Raw genomic sequence first — 20,128 nt, 5'->3', positions numbered from 1 at the left:
CCAATTGTAAATATGTTCTAACAAGAGCCAGCTTGTTGTTTGTCAGAATGCAATTTCATATGTATCATTGAAACACGTTATGTAAAGAATTAAAATAAAATGGTCAGCAAATACACTTGTTTAAAATGATATATGTATTTATGTGTATGTGATGGTGTGTATATCTTTTTTTTTATTTTTTTTATTTATACTTTTTATTGATTTACAAGTTCATTCAATCAGGACAGCACTTCTAACAACAGTGAATAAATTCATCAGAATATATAACAAAACATTTCATAAAAATGTCTGACATATTATATTATATTATATTACATATCTAGAAGTAGTCTGTACACATTCATATCTGCAATGGCAACATATTCAGCCCTAGATTTAAACAGAGCTTAGAGGCTTCCGAGAGGTGTGGGAAGTTGATAAAGAATAGAGAGAAATTGCCAAGGAAAGGAAAAGAAGAGGAGAGAAAAAAAATAAAAAAGAAGATTTAGTCTATATCCAGATTAATGTTTCTCCAAGGTAACCAAATCTTATCATAGTTTTTTAAATTGTTATGCATTCTAAAGAAATGTTTCTCCATTGAATGTTGGTATTCAATTTGACTCCTAATTTGTGACCAGACTGGTACTACTTCTGATTTCCAGCCGCGTGCCATACAAATTTTTGTTGCTGCTAATATACCGTATTGGCTCGAATATAGGCCGCACTTTTTCCCCCCACTTTAAGTCTTTAAAGTGGGGGTGCGGCCTATATTCGGGGTTTAGCGCCCGACGCCCGGGACATGCAGTCCCGGGCGCCGGGCAGGCAGCGGGGTTAGGATACAGATCCCCCGCAGCGGTGCAGGGGACCTGTAACCTACTCCTCGATACGCTCAGACAGCCTCCCCTGCCAGCACTTTCCACGGGGGGGGGTGCCGGCACGGGAGGTTGTCTAAGCGTATCGTGCGGACCGTCCGCACGATGCGTTTTACCTCTGCCCACCCCCGACTTACCGGAGCAGACTCCCGGGTGTCTTGCGGGGCCGGCGGGAGACATCTACGCAATACGCGTATGCAACTTCCGGTACCGGCACCGGAAGTTGCATACGCGTATTGCGTAGATGTCCCCCACCGGCCCCGCAAGACACCCGGGAGTCTGCTCCGGTAAGTCGAGGAGGGGGGGCAGAGGAGGACAGTGGCAGCATATCTCGGGGGGGGGACAGTGGTAGCATATCGGAGGGGGAGGAGGACAGTGGTAGCATTTCGGGGGGGGAGGAGGAGGACAGTGGTAGCACTTTGGGGGGGGGAGGACAGTGGCAGCATATCTCGGGGGGGGACAGAGTGGCAGCATGTTTTTTTTTGGTGCTTTTTTAAAGAAAAAAACTTTTTCTTTAAAAAAGCACCAAACTTTTAGGGTGCGGCCTATATACGGGGGCGGCCTATATCCGAGCCAATACGGTATTAATAATTAAGTCCAAATTAAATTTGTTTTTATGAGGTATATCTATATGGAATAGAAAAGATTGTGGGGTTAACTCCCATTGTATTCCAAACATCTTTTGGAATATTTCCGTAACTTCACGTTTTAAAGTAATTAAACTACAGCAATCCCACCAAATGTGGGCCGCTGAGCCTAGTTCTTCGTTGCATCTCCAACAAATGTTAGAGATTGATCCCGACATCTTATGTAAAGTTGTAGGCGAATAATACCATCTATGGAGTATCTTGAAATATTGTTCCTGAAGGTTTATACAATGGATGGCTTTCCTTGTTTTAATCCAAGCAGAATACCAGACTTCTGTCGGATAAAAGATATCTAGTTCAGCCTCCCATTTCAGAATGGTATTAGACTTTTCCAATGTTGATTTCTTTTCTAATAATATTCCTAATTTAGATATTAGATTTTTTTTAGCGTGGCCTTCAATAAATACATCTAAAGTAGTTACCGAGTTCAAAGTCTTAGCTTTGATAAAACTTATGAGTCTTAAAAAGGAGAATTGTTCCCTGTTTGGGAGAGAGAACTTAGTTTGTATTTCTGAAAAAGACTTAGTTGCCTCTGGTGAGTAGATATCTTCTATTTTTATTATCCCATGGGCCTGCCAGGTTTTAAAGTCTATATCTTTAATAAATAATTGTAACGCTTCTACAGGCGTGCCAAGTGACCATGAATCTGTTGGACCAGATTTTTCTTTAAAACTGAACATATTTTTTAAGATATTTAATATTAAAAGATTAGAAATATTTAATTTCTTTATAGCTTCTGGGTTAAGCCAGAAGAAATGGAATGGGTCAAATTCATTACATTTCCATCTTTCATATTTATACCAAGGTAGATCTAGGTCACGTTTGGTATCCCAAGCTATAAAGTGGCTAACCATGCAAATTTTATGTAAATTTTGAATATTAGGAAAATTTAATCCAGCTTGAGCATGGCTTTTACCTAATATAGAGCATGAAACTCTTGACTTCTTATTTAGCCATACAAATGATAAAAATATGTTGTCAAATTGATTTAGAATCTTAAGAGGCACTAATAATGGAATGGTTCTAAATAGATAAATTAACTTGGGTATTATATATGATTTAAGTGTATTTAACCTACCCAACCAAGAAATTTCTAGACGTTGCCACTCACCCAGTTGAGTTTTCAAACAATCTAGAAGAGTCATATAATTGTGAGTTATTATATCATTAAGATTATTATACATTTTAATGCCTAGATAATTAATGTAATTTCCTCTCCCAAAAAAGGGAAACTTATCCTTCAGACTCATTAGTTGGAGGGTGTCCATATTAAAGTCAATAGTTTGTGTTTTATCTATGTTTAGTTTATAATTAGAATATAAGCCGTATTCTTTGATAAGTTCTGTGATTTCCGAAATCGAAATCTCTGGCTCAGTTAAGGTAAGCAGGATAACATCTGCGTATAGTGCAATTTTATGTTCGACTGGACCAGTTATTACCCCTTTAATTTTAACCGATTGGCGAATTATAGCCGCAAGAGGTTCTATTGAGAGAATATACAGCAAGGGAGCCAATGGGCAGCCTTGTCTTGTTCCATTGTTGATGCTAAAGATTTCAGAGTCTATATTCATACCTGAGATTTTAGCTTGTGGATTTTGATATAAGGCTAATATATTATGTAAAAACTCGCCATTCATGCCGAAGATCTTAAGAGTTTCTTCTAAAAATGACCAGTTAACCCGGTCAAAAGCCTTTTCGGCATCTAAGGCAATGAAGACCGCCGGGGATCTAGACTCTAGATCTAAATTTATCAAAGAAATGGGGCGATAATTTGTCACCTTACTTAAATCCTTCCCTAACTTACGGATAGGAATTATCGAAGCTTTTTTTAGATGGAATCTCCTTAAACATTTTCAGCATTAATGGAGAAATAATCGAATTTAACAATTGATAAAAGGGAGCCGAGAAACCATCTGGGCCAGGAGCTTTAGATTTTTTTAGATTACGAATAATATTGTTTATTTCACAGAGCTGAATTGGAGCATTTAGAGTGTCCAATTGTGTGATAGAAAGTTTAGGAAGATTCAATCTATTAAGAAAAGATCTGATCTCTGATTTATCTTTACTTATGTCTGGTAAGTTATATAAAGAGTTATAATACAGCCTGAAAGCCTCTCCTATTTGTTTTGGGGATAAATAGGATTTATCATTGAAAATGATTTTATTAATTCTATTTTTATAGGTTCGGCTTTTAATTTTATTTGTTAATAGTTTACTAGCTCTATTGCTGCTGTCATACCAGTCTTGTTTTAACCTTGTTAAATTCCTATTAGCCTTCTCAATTAACTTATTTTTGATTTCGAGTTGAATTGAATTAATGTCTCTAGTTATCGATATAGATGGATTTAATTTATTAATCGATTCAAGTTGTGTCAGTTTGATATAAAGGTCTGAAAGAATCAATCCTTTAGCTTTCTTAATGTCTGCCCCTTGTTTTATAATAAAGCCCCGCATAGTGCATTTAAACGCGCACCACAGAATTATATCAGAAGTTTCTCCATTATCATTATTTACTATGAAATCTTTGGCCAAATTGGTAAGTTTTTCTTGGAATGATGGAGAAAGTAACAATGATTCGTTGAGTCTCCATTTAGACCTAGGTTTAAATTCTATCTTATTTTTAATTTCTATCATTACAGGAGCGTGATCCGACCATGTCCAAGCTCCTATAGAGGCAGAATTACAAATTTCTATTGTTTTGCTATCTGACAAGAAAGTATCTATTCTTGAATAGGATTGATGTACAGCGGAATAAAATGTGAAATCTTTCACAAAGGGATTATTTGTCCTCCACATATCGAATAAATTATTCCTTGTGATACAAAGTGAAAAAGATTTGGCCAGAGATTTCATTTTTGCATCGGGATATTGCCCGTGTTTCATACTTTTATCCATCTTAACATCTTGTATACAATTCATGTCACCCCCTATAACCAAAAACCCTTTTGCTATTTCATAAGTTCTGTCTAATATCTTTTCTATATAATTCACCATCGATGTATTTGGGGCATATATATTAACAAAAGTATAGGTAACATCATTAACCTTGCATAAAAGGATCCCATATCTGAGTCGCACTCATAGTGAATTTTTTCAAATTTAATTTTTTCGCTTATAATAATTGCAACTCCTCTTTTCCTCTTATAATCCAAACTAGATACAAAAATAGTTGAATATCTTTTGTATTTCCATTGAGGGATAGTTCCTTTTATCCAATGAGTTTCTTGTGCAAAACAAATATCGATATTATCTCAAATCAACGAATCATACAAGAAACTCCTTTTATGTGGAGAATTTAAACCTTGGCAATTAATGGACATCAAACTAAGTGTCATTTAGATTGCTTGTCTTTCTCTCTGTTAGCCTCTTATGCTGTCTAATCTTGCATACACATTCAAAAAAACATCCATTCATACAATTAATACATGTAGAAAATTCATGTATTTTTTGCCCCGTCATTATAAAGGGCTAATTCATGCGTAGGTGCCGACCTGGATCTTAATTTATATAACAAGGAAAAAAAAAATAATTATAGTAAATTTTGGGCAGAAGTGATAGTATACTGCCTCAAGTTAAAACTATATATAAAGTAAGTATGTAGTGTGCAATTAAACATTCTGCTTAAAACAGTGAGTACTATTGTATAAAGTTGTAAACCGATGTGAGCGGAAATCCCCTAGATTCAACCCTGTGGGTGTACTGCATCAAATTAACTCGATGTGTAAATAAAAATTGTGTAAGTGTAGTGTGTAATTGGTTTTCTGAAATGTTAGTTAGTGAAATAATGTGGACGGAAAACCACCTCTATTCAATTTAATCAGTTTAGTGTGTATGTGATAATTATGTACTAATTTTATGTGTAAAAAAAAAAGAAAAAAAAAAAGAAAAGAAAAACCTAATACATTCATTATAAATACAGGTGAGTATACTACCTCAAATTGACTCATTGTGTATACAGTGATTGTGTAATCCCCCTTCTACTTAGAAGAATAAATTCTGAAATATTAATTAGTGAAGTAATGTGGGCGGAAGACCGCCTCTATTCAATTTAGTCAATTTAGTGTATATGTGATAATTGTGTACTAATTTTATGTGTAGGAAGAAAAAAAAAAGAAAAAAAAAATGAATAGTATGTTAATAGTATGAGTGCGAACTATTTTACAAATATAGACTGATATCTTCATGAGTCCATAGTAAAACTATGTATAAGACTGATATCCTAAGGTCAATAATGTGCTAATCTCTTCCCCCTGCATTCGGTAGTACTGAAGAAGATACAAACTTCCTCGCTTCTACTGGATCAGAGAATGAAAAGAACTTTGCATCATGAAAAATAAGGAACTTAAGAGGAGAGCCCCATTTGTATTTAACGTTAGCATCTCGGAGCAACTTAGTACAGTCATTGAATTGCCTTCTAAAAGATCTTGATGTAAATGAGATATCCGAAAGAAGAATTATGTCCTTGTATTTTTCTTGTCGAGGGTTTTTCCTGAATTCCAATACAAATAGGTTTTTTTTTTATATAAAGATTATGGAATCGAACGATAACATCTCTTGGATCTTCTGAATTCTTTAGATCTTTAGGTTTATTCATCCTATGGAATTTTTCGAATTCCCTACTTTGGACATTCCCTACTTCTTTAATATGAATCAATAAAAGTTCCATTAAATAAGATGCTAAGTGTGAATTTTTAATTTCTTCGGGGATCCCTCTTATTCTTAGATTTTTACTCCTGGATAGATCTTCAAGATGAGTTAATTTCAATTCCATTGCCTGAATATTTGATCTAAGATCTTTATTTTCCTGTTTGAGGGACTCTATTTCGAATTGTAGCCCCTGCATTATCATAGATTGAGCTGTAAGTTTATTTGAGATATCATCCATTCCTTGTTTCAGGGCGTCTGTATTAGATTTCATCTCTGCACTAAGTTTAAAGTATAACTCACTTATATTTAAGATTCTAGTATGTTGAGATGACTCAGGTTGAGGAAACTCCAGTTGAGCATCCATGGAGGTATTATTTTGTGGATCTAAAGAAGATTCTTGCAGCAGTTTGGAATTATCGTTCGTAGATTTTGGGGAATAATAATTAGTCAAGGTTTTAGACTTATCGAGACTTAACCGTTTTTCTTTATCTCTCTCTTTTTCCCTCTCCCTATCTTTCTTAGGCGCCATCTTTTAATTAATAAATTTCCTATTAAAATGTTGGACCTTCTTTAAATTCTTATATTAGATTGAATATATTTAGATGTTATTCCTCCTCTTAAGTACTAGCGATAATGAAAAGTGAGTCAATTCCAGAACAATAAACGTATAGAAGCAACTATATGTCTATGCTAGTCAATATAAAAGTTAACAAGAGTGGTTTTTTCTTCACACGGTATTACATAGTCCTTTTAGCGATATCGATAGAAAGTTTGCATTTTTATCAGCAACTCATAATAAAGTCCAATGAAGAGTGTTCAGTAAAATTGTATTTTCACTTCAATTCACCAGGCTAATTGATTGTGTTTATGAAGTTGCTGATTGTCTTTGAAGAAAAGTTGGTAATATATTAATAACGATATCATGTGAGCACCATAAAGATGTAATCAGAAAGGTTGTATATATAATTAGTAGGTTCATTCAAATATCTCTTCAGTTCTCCATACATAGAAATATATAAATAAGTTAGCACTTATCTTTGAAGGAGATATGGAGTCCTATATTATCTGTAGGCCCTAATGAGTCTCAGGGTCCATATAACTTATAATTCATGCAGACAGGAAGTCAATTCAGCCAAATAATTCATATTGGACGAAGAGGGAAAATAGTCTGATAAACAGTCGCTGGTTTAACATTATTAATACGTTTCCTCATAGAAGAATTTATCCATGCGTAACTCGTTGTAGCTCATTGTAGCGTGGAGCGGCCAGAATAGAGAAATATAGCTACTACCTGTAGCTCAGTGTGGTGTAAAGCAGTCCCATACCGCATAGAGCGGTTCGGTGTAACGTGGCGTGGCCCAATATATCTAACGCGGCAGATTCATCATACAATGCTGATCGATGTAATGTGCCGGTGAGACACTGCTCACCGTGATGTAAAAGCGCTCGTTGTAACAGGACGCAATCGGTCAGTCTTCAAGCTGCTTTATCGCCGCTCGTTCTTACAGCCGATCTTGCCGCCACTCCTGCAGCCTGCTTCCACTCCTGCAAGGGCTCATGCGGGTTCAGCGTTGATTCGCCTCATCCTTCACCTCGAGGTCCAGATCGGCACCAGCCGCCGGCGTATTACGCAGCTCGTAGAACGTGCAGCGTGCTACGTCACGCCATCCATCCTCATATCAGTGTAAGTCATTTTGACGACGGGCATATGCTATATGTGTATATCTGAATCAGTGAGCATGTGAGATATAGAGTATCTCACAAAAGTGAGTACACCCCTCACATTTTGTACATATTTTATTATATCTTTTCATGTGACAACACTGAAGAAATTACACTCTGCTACAATGTAAAGTAATGAGTGTACAGCCTGTATAACGGTCTAAATTTGCTGTCTCCTCATAATAACTCAACACACAGCCATTAATGTCTAAACCTTGGCAACAAAAGTGAGTACACCTCTAAGTGGAAATGTCCAAATTGGGCCCTATTAGCCATTTTCCCTCCCCGGTGTCATGTGACTTGTTAGTGTTACAAGGTCTCAGGTGTGAACGGGGAGCAGGTGTGTTAAATTTGGTGTTATCGCTCTCACACTCTCTCATACTGGTCACTGGAAGTTCAACATGGCACCTCATGGCAAAGAACTCTCTGAGGATCTGAAAAAAAGAATTGTTGCTCTACATAAAGATGGCCTGGGCTATAAGAAGATTGCCAAGACCCTGAAACTGAGCTGCAGCACGATGTGCAAGACCATACAGCGGTTTGCTCAGGAAGGTTCCACTCAGAACAGTCCTCACTATGGTCGACCAAAGAAGTTGAGTGCACGTAATAATACAATTCATAGCCATATTAATATATGATACCACTGATATTATCAAATCTAAGTGAAAGAGAAAAATATAGCACTATAAATTCTTCTTTGTACACATGACCATTCATTTATGCCACAATACAGTTTCATTTTGTATGTTGAAATTTCAAGAAGGAGAAGTATCTACCAGTTTAACTCTACTTGTTTAAACTGTATTTATACTTTATCTGATACTTCACTGGGAGAGCCATCACTTACAGTTTGCCATTTTTTAATTGAATTTTTGAATTGAAGTAATAACGACTTCTCTTGGGAAACACTCTGGAATGGCCTTAGATTTAGGTAACCGATGGAACCTTTCAAGAAAATCCATTCCCTCATCTATTTTAACATCTGGTGGGGTAAAAAAGCCCCATCTAAATTCTTCTAACCTTTCCTGATTTTTAGATTTATGAATGTTTCTTAGTCGCCAATTGTTTCTACGGAACCAGTCTTCCAACCAATGTTCCATCTAATTTTTCTTAGTTGCCGTGCGCAGAAAATTTCTCTTGTGCAAAAAGTTTCACAGAGCAAAAATTTTGTGCGCACAATATCCGCGCCGCATAACGTTTCAAAAAAAATATTATTTTTTTCTTTTTTGGGGAAAAACTGTTGTGCGCAGAATTTTTGGACATGTGCGCTCTCTAAAACAGCTATGTGCGCACGCACAAGCGCACAGCTTAGAGGGAACACTGCTTCCAACTCACTGATTTTAATTCCAACTCTTCCACCTTTTAAGAGTATCTCTTAGTTTCATCCTGTATTGAGGAAATTTCAAAATGTATACTATGTATCTTTTCATTTATTTTTATTCTGTTACTCAAAGCAATGAAACCTTCCTTGTTTTCTTTTAAATTATTTTGTATCTCTTTTATTTGATCTAATTGGATATTCAGGCCTGCAATGTTCAGATGTGAGTCTCTCACTAGAGTTATCCTGATGTCTTTTGGGTACCTCTTTCCCCTTAGGTCCACCATTTTTCATTACCTCCTCGGTGACAGAATCATCTTTATTCAGGTTGCCTCCCAGGGATGCAAAAATGTTCGACAGTCATTTTTCTTGTTTGTTGTCATTCCTTTTATCCCTTTTTCTAGTGCTTTTTTGTTCTTGTGTCTTTTTAGCTGTCATGTTCAAATAAATACAACCTGGACCGTGGTTTTATTATGTCTTTTGTTCCGACTTTAAAGATTACTTTATATTATGTGAGGGAGAGACTCAACTTTACACATACCACTGTTGCAGGTGAGAACCCCACTGCACATAATGTGCCCCATATGATCTCAAACATTATCCAGCACAAGTACTATATTCCTTCTGTGCAGTGCAGTCTATTACAGAAATTACACTGCAGCAACCATGCAGTAAGTGGGGGCCATTGCCACTAGGGGGCAAGGGGCAAATGCCCAAATCGCCCACTTGTTAATCCATCACTGTAGGCAGACCACTGCACTGGAAGCAAGGATACGGGTTTCTCCCATAACTGCAGAAAGAGTATCCACCTTGTATAGTCCACTTTATCAACCATACTTGCCATTAATATAAGTCTGTGTGAATCAAATAAAAATAGAAAAACATAACTTATTGAAAGGCTTTTGACCAATCTGTTCTTTAGCATATTTTTATGAACATTGCTAACTTTCCTGAGTTCCTTTATGGGGTTTGCTTTTTGTTCTTTCACTCTACTACCCATTCTGTAACGCAACTTTATCTCACGTTACCAGCCTTCCACCATCTGACGTTAAATCACACCCTCTAGCTCTTAGGAAGTGAACTGTAAATACCTTCAAATCTTACTATGCACAAATCTGTTTCTTAGACATTCACAACAGATTTGGCTTTAAATATTGTAGGCTGCACGTCCCTTTGAAATGTGCAACAGCCCATGTTGATGCTAGACAAGAAACTGAGAATATATTTGACTTTAGAATTAATAGTGATGCATATTGCATACATAAACACGTGCACATGTGTGTATCCCTGTGATAGTATGTAGTTATCATATCCTCAAAGCATGACTGTCTGTAAGGTACCCAGTATAACATGAATTTTTAATGCTTCACTGATATAATTATATAAGTTCTGGAGAAACAGCAGCAATACCCATTAGAGTCCCTGGAAGCTGTCACTTTCATGTAATTAGTGGCACTTGTCTCAACCTCCCCGGTGATCATAATTGTGTTATGTACAGGATTAGTTTGCTAATGTAAGAAATGTCCTAAATCTGTTTCTGCAAATGTATTACATTAAAATGAAATGTTTTCAAGGGTCGTTATGTCTAAGGATGACTGAGCATGATGAGCTTTGTAGTCTCTAAGGGCTTGAGTACTTTGCTTTTGAATTATTCTTCATTGATGGGCAAGTTAATATGGGAACTGAACAGACAAAGCAAACTGAATACCTTGGGCTATAGTCATAACTTTGGCAACATTACTAGGTTACCCACAGACTTTGGAGTCTATTCACTAAACTACAATGAAATACAAGAGAAAAACCTGACGGAGTATTACTATGTCTCATTGCCTTTGCAGTTTTTTCTTTACATACATTTTATTCTGGACATTCAGAAGACTGAAATGACTTAAGAAATGTGAAGGAAGTCCATTTTGTTTGTATGGAATCCATGCAAACATTTTAGAAGTAACAGAGCATGTCTATAATGTTACCTTTATCAGTCCTAGTTTATACATCTTAATAAACTGGGTTATATGAAACACATTCTGTATATATATATATATATATATATATATATATATATATATATATAGTTTGCTGCTTTGGGGATCCGTAAAAAAAGGAATGTGCATAATATGAGCCTTCTGTCTGCAATAAAAGCTGGAATGATCAAATTCCTAATGTCTCTTCTTCTGTGATGTTATAATGTATTTCTATTGTAGCTTTAAATGCTTTAAATGTATTTTTCTTATTTTGTTTCTTCTTCAAAGTTCAAAGTCTTGTTGCCCATTCTATAAATTTTTTGTGGTTGTTCCTATCACCATACCCAGTTTTCATCTTCATTTAATCTTGGTCTGTGTTCTTTCTGTCAGTTTACTTATAATTTACTGATTGCTGAACTTTTTCTCTTCAGTTTTACGGTTATTTCTTTGTTCTCTATATTGTTGTTTACTACTATGGGAATCAGTAAAGAAAGAATATGCATATATCCTGTCTTCAGTAAAATCTTGACTTCACGTCACTGGGTAAGCAATATATTCAAATTAAGGTGCTGTCAATCAATAATATAGAATAAAGAGTTTGTTTCTGAAATATTCTTCTTCAGACGTATGATCAGTCAGCTAACAGTCAGTATGGGATTATCATGTCATAAACTAATAGAGCTGAAGTGTTCTGTATTGCAGATGCAAACTACAAGGGCACAAGCTGAACACAATGTAACACATAAACAACTCATTCAGAATGACACATTGATATTTCCCCTGCTTAGGTTGATATCATAAAACACTAAGAAGAGGACAGGAATAATTGAAATCCCAGAACAAATGTGTTCTCCATGTACTGGGACAGAGAATGATATGTTACATTAAGTACATATCTGGCATGTGGTCGTTCTAAAATAAACATATAATTCTAGGACTGATATGATACGAGAGCCATTTTAAACACCAGCTGATTAAGTGCCCACCATATATCATATTAGGTTCTGGATAAATTGAATTAGAATATCATTTGTACTAGAGATTCCAAAAGGAGGGGGGAAAGGCATTAGTTGAGGGTTAATTTGGGCCACAAAATGACATACAACGCATAAAGGGCTTATAATATGCCTACTCCTCTCATTACATGACAGCCGGTGATTCATAGCTGGCCAAGGTGCTGCCAAGTAAATAAATGTGCGTACCATAAATGGCACCAAGTAGATTCCATGGGTATGATTATTCATGTTTCAACTTTGTTGACAAAAAAATGTCAGGCCCGCATTTTGGCTTATAGCAAATGGTATGAACAACAATGGATCACATTTTACATTCCTTCTCCAAAGAAAAGGTTAAAACAAGAACAGCTGTTAACTTATAACACATTATTACTTAACTACCCCACCCAAAAAAACTAAATTTTGACACTAATGCAAGGCACAGGAGCCTGACCAGAAAACAGATCAAATGACTAGAAGAGGTAAGGTAAAGTGTAAACAAAGCCAGAAGGCAAATACATATTCTTAACCCTCCTCTCGGAGGTATTACTTACTATTATCCATTTACTTTATATCTGCTGTGAAGGTAATTGTCTCCAACGCAAAACATTTGTGTGCACGTTTGCCAATCATTATTCTCTTGTGTAACACTAAAACCTATGATTTATTCTAATCATGCACATTAATTACCAACAGGGATAAATGAGGGATTTGTTTATGTAAAATGGATGCAATATTGCAGTTTACAAATTTTGTAGGAACACATGGCAGTGAGGGGCCAATAAATATTCACATCCTTATGGCAATTCATGTTATAAGACATTTTTCTTTCGCATTTTGTATTTTCTCAGTAGCAGACAACGTGACACATGTAGCACAACAAAATCCATTGTGTGGAAATCGTAAACGGAGATGTTCCAGATAAATGACACAGGGCTCCAATACGAGCATGCCCGTACAATGGTTGTATTACTCTTGACCTCTAAGGGTAGTGTATGACAGCATTCATACAAACACACTATGCTCACCCACTGTAACCACATGGAAATGCTTATTTAACCCCTTAATGACAAAGCCCGTACATGTACGGGCTCAAAATGCATTGTTTTCAATGGGTTTTGGGACTGCCCATTGTCCTTAAGGGGTTAACATTTTAACTATTGGTACAATGAATCAAACAGTTAAAGAACACACCCAAACTATATAGGAGGCTATGATTTCTAATTGAAACCAAAACATTTTGCATGAAAGGCCAACTTTTTCAATGTATTGTGCTATATGGAGTCCTTTGTGTTATTGATACATTAGTTTTTTATGGAGTCTGCAGTCATGAGCTCATCTCATAAAGTCATTGCTAAGTTGCTTCCTTCCATAGGAAAGGTTGTAAGTACAGCTCCAAAGATGGTAAAACAGTGTCAGCAGTGGGGTTAAAATACAGATCTGCTTTAAATTAGCCGTTCAAAAAGGCTGATACCATTCCCAGTTTCTCAGTAGCATTCTGACATCTCAGATGTTAAATTGTAACAAAAAAAATACATTTTGGATATTTGGCATATAAATTTTATATTTTATGTCACGGTAGCAAACTTTTCACCATTTCTTCATGGTGGAATCATTGACAGAAATTCCACCACGGCCTAATGCTTGATCATAGCATGCATTGATACCCTCCCAAAGCCAGTCAGGCTATTAGGGACATCCAGGGCTTATGGACTGAACAATAGGACTATGCCCAGATCCAACCCCAACACTAATGGTAGATGTGAGGACATGATGCTCGCAATACATGATGACATGAGCAGTAAAAACATTCATTGGTGAACGTCAGTGCATGTAGTGTTTCTCTTATACATAATGTGCTTGCATTATCCTTTTATTGATTCTATTATTTCATTAATAAATGCTGAGGCCATTATTATTTGCATTTTGCGTGTGGTTTGTGTATGAATGCATCAAGTGAGTTTTGTGAGGAGTACAATGTTAAGTTGGGAGGAATTCTACTAGTCAGCTTTTTGAACATGGATGTTTTGCTACCAAACATGCTAATGGCTGTTTCTTCAATGTTCAGTATCGGAGCTTGTGCACTACAGGAGCTATTACTTAAGCTTGTTAACATTACCTTTAAAACAAAACAACAAACACCAACTTGAAGAAATAAGCATGTGGTCTTATTTTTCTTTAAAACATGTGCAGCATATTAAACATCCATTAAATGTAACATATAGATTTGTACCAAACCCCCAGAAAATGACCCCTTACACATCTTACTGTTCAGCCCTACTAGCCTGAATGAAAAACAAGACTAGACTAGCTAATCTACCCTCTGTTTGAATAGGCAAGTGACCTTCGCCCCAATAAAAGACCATATGATTATTAATAATTAATGAAGATTAATTATCATATGATAGCATATCATAATTAAAAGATAAAATAAAGGACGGAGGGTGGTCAGGAATTGAAATTTGTCCTTGTAGACTTGCATTCCCGCCGAAACGCCATCTTCAAGGACAATCCTGCTGAGACCTGTCTATGAGGGCATTATTATCCCTTATGGAAATGCTGACCACCGTTCATGATAAAAACCCAAGAAGCATAGCAAGTAGGCAAGTTAATCCTAGCCACCACAGTTCGTGTTTAACCCCTCAGGAGATCATCTTCCGCTAAAATGGGGAGTGTTTTGGGCCAACATCTCCAGTGGGGGGAAAGGATGTCACTGGAAGCTCCAGCATTTTGTGGAAGTTCATCTGGAGGTCATGTCTGCAGAGATGCAGATGAAGAAAGAAGACAAATGAACAAGAAGATGAAGAAGATGCTAAAGAAGAAGTGGATCTTAAAGACATGGAAGTGGTCGTCGGAAAAGGTAGGAAGATATTCAGAGCGCTTAAGAAAGAGAGTGAATGGGAGTGTGATTTTCATTCGTTTTGTGGGGGTGTTTGCCTTGATTTCAGAGATTTAACTCCAAATGCAAGAGTTTAGTAAGTATATCACATGTATGGAGATATGATTAGCTGAGCTAATACAGCTCGAGGGTGGAGAAAGGGGTAAGATCATATGAAGAAATTTGGCAGAAACCTCCTGTAGCAGAACTCAGTACCCCGAATGGGTATATCCGCTTAAGTCGGCTTCCTCCGCTACTCCAAATGCTGAACCTCATGCTTTTTATAGGCCACGCTATCGTCTTCCCATCAAGAAACATCAGCCGAGACTAGAGGCTTGAGGGTAAAAGCATGGACTGAGTTTAATGGGAAACACGCAGGTATTTAAAATAGTACAAGAGGGTCATTAACATACAATAGTAAGAGCCAAACACACTTACTTCTCAATCAGGCATTCCTTTGCACACGGATCAGTATTTGCACTCAGCCCACCTTAGCCCAGTAGGGAGACACTATTGTAGTCTGTGGGGAGGATGGTAAACGTGGGCAGTTCCCTTGCTTCTGTCCGAAACCGGATGGATATAAGATCTTGATGGAGAGTAACACACCACAGATAAAACCCAACTCTGTGTCCGAGCTCCACAGTCTTTAGAGTCTCTGGTAATTGGGGAAATGTGGCACTCTGGAGCAAAACGTGGACCCCCTGTACCCACCTTCCCAAAAATAGCCTCTCTTCCAAGGCAAGGGCCAGTAGTCTGTAAGGAGGAGGCTGGCCCTCAAGCCCCACCAGGAGCCCAGGGCACAAAGGCTTCCGTGACACCTTCCATGCATCTGCAAGGAGGACACTATGAAGATTTAAATGGGCTATCATAGTGCATATGGTGGCTGGAGTTTCCTTTCTAGCGCTTTTAATGTATGTTTTTTTATGATATGCAGCTGATAATATAAATTTACTAACATAAACTCATCCCCTGGGTACTGTAGTTTATAGACAGGTATAGCCATTTCCGTGCAGCAGGTGGTCCATACCTACACTGCGCCTAGACTAAAATAGCATTGCATTTAGTCTAAGCAAAATTACAATTTTCACACATTGGTCAAAGGATTCAAGGACTGTATACAATGACTGGCATTTATATTTTGCATATAAGTATAAAATTGCAGATTACAAAAGTACTGTTTACTTAATTTAGGATAACTTTGGCTGCTTCTATAAGAGAAAGCATGCTGATTTTTTTTTAATTAGAAGAACATGCCAGGAAACAGGCAGAAGGTTCTACCCTCCCACTGTTACTTGGCTGAAACCAAATCTTTTAGGAAATGTTACTGTGTGCTTTTGTACATTTCCATCTATGTTATGATCTTCCTATCAATGCTGCACAATAACATAAATATTTCATTTTTATTTCAACAGTTAACTAAAATATCACAATATTGTTTCATTAATTCTTCAAACATTGTTGGATATTAAACATTGATTTTGAATATTTACTTGAAAATGTATATATTTCCATCTGCATTTATCAAGTATTTACTCAACTGGGGATAGTATTTTTCTTTTCCCATAGGTTATTAAACAGTATATGTAGCTCTGGTGTTCAATACATAAAATATAATATATTTTTATAGTACACTAACTGTGTGTCATGTCATAGTGTGGGATTGCATTGAAAACTTTGCTGCCCTGAATAATGAATGGTTTGACATTTGCACCCAGTCAACTGAGTCTCAGCTTGTATGTTACATTTTATTGCATGCCAGTGCATGGATTCTTCAGAAATGTCTTTGTAGACTTTCTACCTTACCCCTCTGCTTGGAAGTGGTTTGTTGCCTGTAGCCCATGGAACAGTACAGCTAAGGGGAAATGTATTTTTATCCTAAACTTTTAAATAAATTAGTGTGCAAACTTTAATTTTAATATGCTAAAACAAAATAGGGGGATTAGGCTAGCAGTAGAGTAAAGGCTACCAAGTTAAGCTGTGACATATGATAAATAAATAGTCCTCCAGCCGGTGAGGAGAACAGGTTTAACTACATTGCATTTTACTTTATCCTGTGATTTCAATACCTACTAAAAAACTTCGTTGTGCACAATATACTTAAATGTAAAAATAGTAACAATACAAACTTTGCACGTAAATCAAAAATAATATTTATTAAGAACATTGCATTTTTTCTTCAGTCCTTATTATGTGATAAGATCATTTTTATCTTTGAGAGCAGAATAACATTAAAATATAACTTTAAAATATATCTTTAAAATGAATCTAAAACCTGTAGATTATACCTTTTATTAAAAGTAATACATTCACCTTGTCTATTATGTTACTATGGTTACTATGTGTGCTGACCATTAAAACCAAGCAACAATTATATTCATTCCATCTCCCTGACCCACAATGAAAAGTGGAAGCTGTTACAGCTACAAAGGGGGGGACCAACTTCATATTAATGTCTGTGTATTGAGATTGTGATGTCATAAAAGTCTCTGTTGGTGTAATGGTCAGGTGTCCAAATACTTTTGTCCATATAGTGTACGTGTGTGTGTGTGTGTGTGTGTGTGTGTGTGTGTGTGTATATATATATACATACACCCACACATAATGTGGACAAAAGTATTGGGACACCTGACCATTACACCCACAGGGACTTCACTAGTCCATTACACTCATCCTTTTAGGAGTTTAGGAAAAAAACTAATTTCCCCTTAGCTGCACTGTTCCAAGGGCAACAAAGCACTTCCACTGAAACCAGTGAGAATGTTTTCTGCGCATGCATGCGGAAAGTCTTGTTAGACCCCTGGATATCTAACACAGCCAGCGCCGGAGCCGTCTTTCTGCGAGTCATGAAAATGTGAATAAAGAAAACTTGGAAGTGCTAATTATGCCAACATTGCACCCCATCCACTTGCTGTGTACATCAGATGCATTGTCAAATGTATGAATAAACATTCATTGCACAGAAAATTCAAGAAAAAAAAGAAAAGCTTTCAACACAAATGGCACAGAAATAGTTCTATATGCTGTATAGATTGCTTTGTAATACTAAATAAAATGTTTTCTTTTTTTCAATGCTGTTTTTTATACAGACATAAAATGTACCATAGGATTCAAGTAGGACAAAAAGTACTTGTGCTGGTGTTATCGTGCAGCTACATCCCACCACATTTCATGATAAGTACCCAAAGAGATCTTTTTCATCCATTACAAAAATAAACCTGTAAATTGGGTTGCTTCAAGAGAATAAAAAAAACAGTCTAGTTTAGAATAAAAATGTTTACCAGTTTCCATAGTAAAGGTATTAGTTCTTACAGTTTTTTTTTATTACAACAAAACCTAAAAATATCAATGGTATTAAGCAATTTTTATAAATGACAACAAAAGATTTCATGAACAGATCGTTATTTTCTATGAAATCACACTGTAATTAAATTGGATATTTGCATGCTTTGTATCTGATTAGGAACCAGATCTTCAATGTGGTATAATCCTGCTAAAAAGTACACTACTATTTTTACTACCAATTCTTGGTGAATCACATTTCTCATGCAGTACCAGGTATGCGTGTTTTTGGACTATAACCGTTAATAGTTTAATACCAAAGGTCCAGAGACAGTCCTGACAAATGTTTATCTTGCAGCTTTTGGCAGTCACATATTTGCAACCGCAACTTCACGAGCAACCGCTCGGCGCCCCTGCCCGGGACTTAAATGAAAACACCGTTTTTTTTTGGTTAACGTTATATAACATCCTCCATGTTAAATAACGTTTTTTTTTTTCTTTATTTAACATGGATAAAACCAAATGATGTTATAATTTAAGTCCCGGACGGCGCCCCTGTTGCCATGGCGCCCTGTGCGGCCGCACAGGTCGCACACCCCTAAGGCCGGCCCTGAGTGTGGGTGAGCGCGCAGTGATTGGTGGGTGCATGGTGGGGAGGCGTGCATTTAGAGGGGACATAGAGGTGAACTTTAGGTGATCTGGGTCATTGCCATTTTGGTAACCGACTGGCAGTCACTTCCCTCCCTCTCCTTGTTTTTTCTTCATTTCTGTCATTTCCATGTTCTAACTTTCTTTTTTTTGTCACAGCATGCGGGTGGCGTGTCCTTACCGGTCAGGAATTGGTGATGGTGGATATGGAAGGTGGTTTGAAGCATGGAAGGCTGGTCTCAATCCTCCTCTAACCTCTTGTGGTAAGGTCAATGACCTTGGTTGTGCCCACCGAGCTTATGGTCGGCTGGTGGTTAGCACTGGTAGATGGCAGCACAGGGAGCTGTTTGTTGTATTGGACGAAGAGGGGGGTGAGTACCTCGGTGGTTGCAAGTATTGAAGCTGGGCCAGCAAGGATGGAGTTAATTTACCGTATTTGCTCGATTATAAGACAAGGTTTTTTTCAGAGCAAATGCTCTGAAAAATACCCCTCGTCTTCTAATCAGGGACGTCTTCTAATCAGACCTCAAATAGAGGTCTGATTAGGAGACTAAGATCCAGATCCCCCGCACTGCTGCAGGGGACCTGGATCCTACTGTCTCACCCCCCCCCCATCATACACACACTTACCGGTGCTTCCTGCTGTGTTGCCGGGGCAGCGGGTTGACGTCTACGCAATCCGCGTAGACAACGTCCGCTGCAGCCGGAAGGAGGTGTGGCTAGCAGCGGGGGTTGTCTGCGTCCTCCACCTCCTTCCGGCTGCAGCAGAAGGCGACGTCAACCCGCTACCCCAGCTGGAAGCACCGGTAAGAGAGGGCTGAGAGGGGTGAGAGAGGGGGAAGGGGGGTGAGAGAGGGGGGGTAGAGAGAGTGTGTGTGTGTGTGTTAGTTAAATGGGGGTATAGGGTGTGTGTGTGTGTGTGTTAAAAGGGGGCATAGGGCATTTCTGGAGTGGCGTTAAGGGGGCATTTAATAGAGCACTCTGCCTCCTGAAATGCCTTATACCTCCCTATATGCCACTCTGCCCCATAATATGTCTTTTAATCCCCTAAATGCCAGAGTGGCATATAGGGGTATAAGGCATTTCTGGAGGCAGAGTGCTCTATACAATGCCTTTTAACTCCCTTAATGCCACTCTGCCTCCTGAAATGCCTTATACCTCCCTATATGCCACTCTGCC

This window comes from Spea bombifrons, chromosome 4 (assembly GCF_027358695.1).
Source record: "Spea bombifrons isolate aSpeBom1 chromosome 4, aSpeBom1.2.pri, whole genome shotgun sequence".
NCBI classification, from domain to species: Eukaryota; Metazoa; Chordata; class Amphibia; order Anura; family Pelobatidae; genus Spea; species Spea bombifrons.
The sequence above is the reverse complement of the archived record's forward strand: the minus strand, read 5'-3'. Positions refer to the sequence as shown.